The sequence below is a fragment of the Silene latifolia genome, chromosome 2, assembly GCF_048544455.1.
Source record: "Silene latifolia isolate original U9 population chromosome 2, ASM4854445v1, whole genome shotgun sequence".
Lineage (NCBI taxonomy): Eukaryota > Viridiplantae > Streptophyta > Magnoliopsida > Caryophyllales > Caryophyllaceae > Silene > Silene latifolia.
The window spans coordinates 175,121,800-175,128,258 of NC_133527.1; positions in this window are offsets into that span (position 1 = coordinate 175,121,800).

Sequence of the window (6,459 nt, forward strand, 5' to 3'; positions counted from 1 at the left end):
CCCTTGATTTCCTTGATTTCCTTGACTGGCTTGATTTGTACCTGTAAATAATTCATTTGACGTTTTTCTGTTAGAATAATGCCTGTCAGGAGGGCTTATAGCCCTCATTCTGTTTTTGGGAAATGATGGCTCTGTTGCCTGTTAGGAGGGCTTTTTCTGAGAGGAGGGTGGTTGCCAGTCAGGGAGGCTTATGGCCCTCAGCCTGTCAGGAGGGCTTATTTGGACAAGTAGTCTGGTCTATTCTACCATTGTACTTATTTTTTATGTATTGAGCTCAGTTTAGTTTTTAGGTTAGGCAGGCAAGTGACAAATTTATTGTAGAGCATTTCAGGAATGCTTTTCAGATTGGGTGGAGTGGCCCTCAATCCTGAATATTTGTTTAAGCCTAAGTGTAGCATATAACAAATGAAAAGAAGGCGTGAAACAAGTTTTCAGGATTTGATATAAAATGATCTAAATAAGCAGACTAGACAGAGCTAAAAATATCAGGCATGTTTTTCAGGCAAATTGGCAAATAGCAGGAAGGCACATTTTGTAGGGGATTTACTATAAGGTTGTATTGAAACATATAAGGAGTTGATAGTTTTACCTGTTTCTGGTTTAAATATGAAATAACTTTAAGTGGGAAATGTTCCAGGATCTGGGGATCATTTCTCCTTCCAAGGTTTGCAGCCTGTAAGCTCCTTGTCCTACTATTGAATCAATTAGGTATGGTCCTTCCCATGTGGGAGCTAGCTTGCCTGCATTTGTCTCTCTGGTGTTAGGGAAGACTTTTCTTAGGATCAGGTCTCCTTCCTTGAATACTCTGATGTTGACATTCTTGTTGTAGCTTCTGGCTACTGTTTGTTGGTAGGAGGCTATCCTGACCTTAGCTGCATCCCTTAGTTCTTCGGTTAGGATCAGGTTATCTTGCAATAGTGGTATGTTCTCCTCTATGGTATTCAGGCTGCTTCTGGTGGTTGGTACATGAATTTCTGCTGGGATTACTGCTTCACAGCCATAGACCAGGGAATAGGGTGTCTAGCATGTGGCTGTAGTCCTGTCAGCCCATAGGACTAAGGGGAGTTCTTCAGCCCATCTTCCTTTTCTCCTTTTCAACTTTTTCTTCAGGCAACTAATTACTACTTTGTTGCTTGATTCTGCCTGACCGTTGGCTTTTGGGTAGCCTGGTGTGGATGTGACTAGGTTGATATTCCATTGTGCACAGAAATTTGCTGTCCTCTTTCCCACAAATTGTGTACAGTTGTCACAGACTATTTCTGAAGGTATTCCGTATCTACATATGATATTTCGTTTGATGAATGATATGACATCCTTCTCTTTGACTTGCCTGTACGAATCTGCCTTTATCCATTTGGAAAAGTAATCAGTCATTGCCAGCATGAAAACTTTTTGTCCTGGTGCTTGAGGTAATTTTTCTACTATATCCATGCCCCATTTCATGAATGGCCAGGGGGCTGAGATGGAATGTAGTAGCTCTGATGGTTGGTGGATATAAGGGGAATGAATTTGGTAGGCTTCACATTTAGAGCTGTATGTTATGCAGTCAGCTCTCAGGGTTGGCCAAAAGTAGTCTGTCCTGAGAACTTTACTTGCCAGGCTTCTGCCACCTTTGTGATTTCCACAGTATCCATCATGTATATCTTCTATAACTTGTTTAGCTTCGTGTGGTTTCGGGCAACGTAGGTAAGGTCCAGCCTTAAGTCCAGCTATCAGAGCTTCATATTCAGCTTCATTGTTTGTGGCTTTGAATTCACAACTAATAGCCTGTGCAATTAGGTCTCCCTGTGGTGATTTCAATACTAGTTCTAGACCAGTTCCTTTCATATTTGTTGCTCCATCTACATGTAGGGTCCCTTCCTGGTCTGATTTATGGGTGTCAAGGTGATTGACCTCTTTTATGAGGTCTGGACTGAATTCAGCCACGAAATCTGTTAATGCCTGAGACTTAAATGTTGTTTTGGGTTCAAAGGTTATGTCATAGGTGTTGATCCTGCCTGACCTGACAAATACCCAACAATTATCCTGCTAATGCAGAGGTTATGTCATAAGTCTGCTAATGCCTAAGACTTAATTGGCCGTCAATCATCCTGTCTCTGGGCCCAACAATCATCATTTTTTGTTTGTACTGGTTGATGTGCTCCAGCGGATCCTCTGTTCCATCATACAACATCATTATTGGCGTGGTGAACCCTTTTGGCATGCTGAGTAAGGCAATGTTGTCCACAAAGGGGGGATCCGCATAACACGTATTTCGGGGTTTCCATCTCCATGGGACGTTGTAACCCTGGAACCTTACTGAGTAGGGACCTGATATCCTGCAACTATTGTTCTACATGGCCTCCTACCCCCATAACCTGGTTGTGGGGTATTGAGTAGGCCCCATATGGATTTGGTGCTCCTCATGACATGTAAGGAGGGACCATGTAGCTTCCAGGTAATGGTGTTGAGTTCACAATAGGCCTGAACTGGCTGTCTGGAGTATATGATATGTAGGAGCACATCCCGGGATATGCGTTTCTTGCTGACTGTTCCCCTGGATTGCTTCCTGGTACCACTGGTGTACTGCTGTTGGCTGATAGGGGATATGGAGTCAGTGCTCCTAATCCCATAGGATTGAGTACCATGGGGTACGTTTGCGGCATCCTTGGTGGTGGTGAAACCCCTTGATGCGTGTCTTTTATATAAGGTTTTCACCTCATTTTTACACGCATTTCTGTGCTTTTTATGTAGCATCTGGCTACAAATATCCCCGAATATCCTACTTTGGTCCGTTTACTGTAATTTGCAGGAATTGACCGAGGAGGAGCAAAATCGAGCCTTGATTGTCCCAATTGTATGCATTTACGGGAAATAAGGAGCCGGAGTTAAGGAATCTTACACTTGGAGGACGTATGAGCTGAGTTAAGGAAGGTATTCAAGTCCTGGTGCGCCTATATAGCTCGATCGAGTGCTTTAGTGCTCGATCGAATGCTTTACACACTCAAGGCTGCTCGATCGACCAGCTTAAGGAGTCGATCGAGGATGTTCAGCAAGCAGTGCTCGATCGAGAGGTAGTTCTAGCTCGATCGAGTGACTTGGAGTTCGATCGAGTGATCATCTTACTCGATCGAGGGGATTTCGTGTGTTTTTGGTTTATTTCCGCCTAATCCTTTATGGGCTTTTGTAATCAGTCCATAGATTAGGTTTAAGACAATTTTTCAGTATAAGACTGAGGAGAACACTACGTTACTGCTATCTTCTTTACTACGTACATTTCATCTGTTACTTTTGTCACTGTTCTTTGGAATTCTACTCTCTACCTTGCTACTCGGATTCGGTATTATCAATTTAATTATTTCTTTATCGTATTTATTGCTTTTAATTCCTTTTCTCTCTTTACTTTATAATCGTTCAATCAATTAGATTATTCATCATGTTTAGTTTGAATTGTTTGGTTATTGTAATTGTTAATCTGATAATTATGAGTAGCTAAATCCCTATGCTAAGACTATAGGGGACCCATGATTTGAAGGGAGAGTAATCAAATTACTGGGTCAATACCGGTACCGTCTTTGTTGTTTAAATGCTACAAATAACTGTAATTGCCTAATTGAGTCGACGCAATTAGACCCTTATTCTTAGTGGACCTTGACCTGGACCGAAAGGTTGGAAGAGGGAGACTAGTAGCGAACAATAGAGTATTGCAGCGAGGGCGAAAGTTAAACTGTTTACACTTTAGGGTGAATTAAGGACCGAAAGGTGACGTTCGCTACCCCCCAGACCGTACTGCATTGACCTGGAACCTAGATTACTCGACCGGACGATTATGGCGAACCACTTGTCTTAGCTATTCTCTTTTATCTGTTAAACTCCTCCTTTTAATTTCTCTTTTCCTTGCCTCTTTTAGTTTAGAAATCACAATTTAAAACCCCCATATTGGTTACCTTGGCGAACCTAGTTAGCAGACAAATTCCTACCTCTCTGTGGATTCGACCCGACTTCCCTAGCTATATTAGTTAGTTGGAACCAGTTGGTTATTTTTGACAGGTACGCGACAGACGTGTCAAATTTTGGCGCCGTTGCCGGGGAGGTGGCGCAATTTTTGTTGCTTAAATTAAGTTTGTCTTTTGTCTCAAGGAATTTATTCCTTGAGGCTGATCTCATTTTCTGCAAGTATTGACAGTTTTGCAGATTAGTTGTTGCTTCGAAGGTTGGTTGACGATATGCCTACGATTACAGAGCATACAGAGCCATGTGGTAGATGTGGCGAGGAAGGACATGATCTCTACGAATGTGTAGCGAGTATAGAGCGCGCTCTTGCATATAAGAGGTACAAGCAGGGAGTTCCTTTCTCCCAGCTATATGAAGAGATAAAGAGCGTTGCTACCCCTTCTACGCCAGTATCACGACCGGCCTCTCCCTCTGCAAGAGAAGAAATTGCCGAGTTGAAATCCATTATGCTGAGTATGTCACAGAAATCTGATACGGTTATATCGGAATTGAAAGAACAAGTCGCACAGTTGACACAGGCGACGGATCAAGCCAAGTTTCTCCCAATTTGCGATCCAGTCAGTGCAATGAACTTCCAAATTGACCCTCCTCATGAAGAAGACAAGATATTGGCAGCTAATGATGATTCAGATGATGATTTAGACGAGTTCTTGCAGGAAATACTTGCTGCGTGTGCAGTAACCACTCGATCGAGCAACTCATCTACTCGATCGAGCAGTTCTAATCATCCAGTCACTCGATCGAGTGACACCGGCGGTCGATCGACAAGTACAGAACCCCAAATTGGTTGATCGAGTAACCACGCTGAAGAAGACACTCGATCGAGTGTCAAGGCAGGTCGATCGAGTGAAATTGAAGAAGAAACTGGTCGATCGACCAGTAAAGGTACTCGATCCAGTGTATTAAGTGGCGGAATTCCTAATTCAGTATCTAATACCGCCACCGTGTCATCTTCCCCTGCTGTGGAGACGTCACGCATCGATAAGGGAAAAGAAAAGGTTGCGGGACCCCTCATCGCTACCAGGGTACCCTTCCCAAGTCGTCTGAAGGACGCAAAGATCGAGCAACAGTACGGTAAGTTCGTGGACATCGTGAAGAACCTCCAGGTAACTGTCCCGTTTTCTGAACTTGTCACTCAGGTACCCACTTACGCTAAGTTTATGAAAGATATCGTGACGTGTAAGAGAAATTTGAGCGAATTCGAGACGATTTCATTTATGGAAGAGTCTAGTAACCTGCTGTTAAATAAGGCCCCTCCAAAAATGAAAGACCCGGGCAGCTTTTCTATTACCTGTGTCATAGGCAATATGATTATTGATAATGCCCTTTGCGATTTAGGTGCCGAGTGTCGGTGTCATGCCCCTTCTTGTATGCGCAAGAAATTGAAGATGAGTCACTTCAAGGTGACTAACATTACCCTACAGATGGCCGACAGATCTGTTAGGAGACCTTTAGGTGTCCTGGAGGATGTGCCTGTGAAAATAGGCAAGCTCTACATTCCAGTAGATTTCATCGTTTTGGATATAGCTGAGGACACCCGGACCCAAATTATTTTAGGAAGACCGTTCCTTTGTACAGCTGGGGCCGTTATTGATGTCGACAAGGGCGTCGACTCTTGCGATGAGGGGATGACGCTATCACATTTAGTTTGCCTAGCACTTTAGCCCACCCAATGATAGAGGACACTTGCTATTCGGTCGATATCATTGATGAGTCTATTTATGACTTCTGGTCGGGTTCTTTTATGAAGGACCCACTGGAAGCTCTCATGCTTTTTGATGAGTGTGCAGATAGCCCGGAGGACGATGACGCTGCGTTGGATTTGCTTGTTGATGATTTAGATGAGCATGACGGAGAGCAGGTGGAGCAAATGATCAGCACTCTTTGCTCCATTGAGGTGAAGGTACCGGAACGTAAGCCTCTCCCTTCTCATCTTAAATATGCTTTTTTAGACGATACAGAGCAAGATATCCGGTCATCGTTAGTGCCAAGCAAGCTTAGTGATGATCGGTGACTTCTTTGTTAGTCTGTACTTAAGAAAAACAGAAAGCAATGGGCTATTCACTGGATGATATCACGGGGATTAGTCCCGATATTTGTATGCACAGGATAGAGTTGGAGGAGGATCACAAGCCTTGCGAGACAGGGTCGCGTCGTCGGTGAACGAACCGGAAGATGCGAGGATGTTGTGATGGTTTGAGGTAATGAAGCTGCTTTGGATGCGGTATTATTTATTCGTAGGTAATTCTAAATGGGTAAGCCCAGTCGGGTAGTCCCGAAGAAAGGAGGGACGATCGTAGTTAAGAATGAGAAGAATGAATTAATACCCACCCGAGTAGTGACTGGTTGGCGGATGTGCATAGACTACGACATAATTTGAATGCCGCCACTAAGAAAGATCACTTTCCCCTTCCTTTTATTGATCAAATGGTAGAAAGGTTAGCTTCACATAAGTTTTTCTGCTAT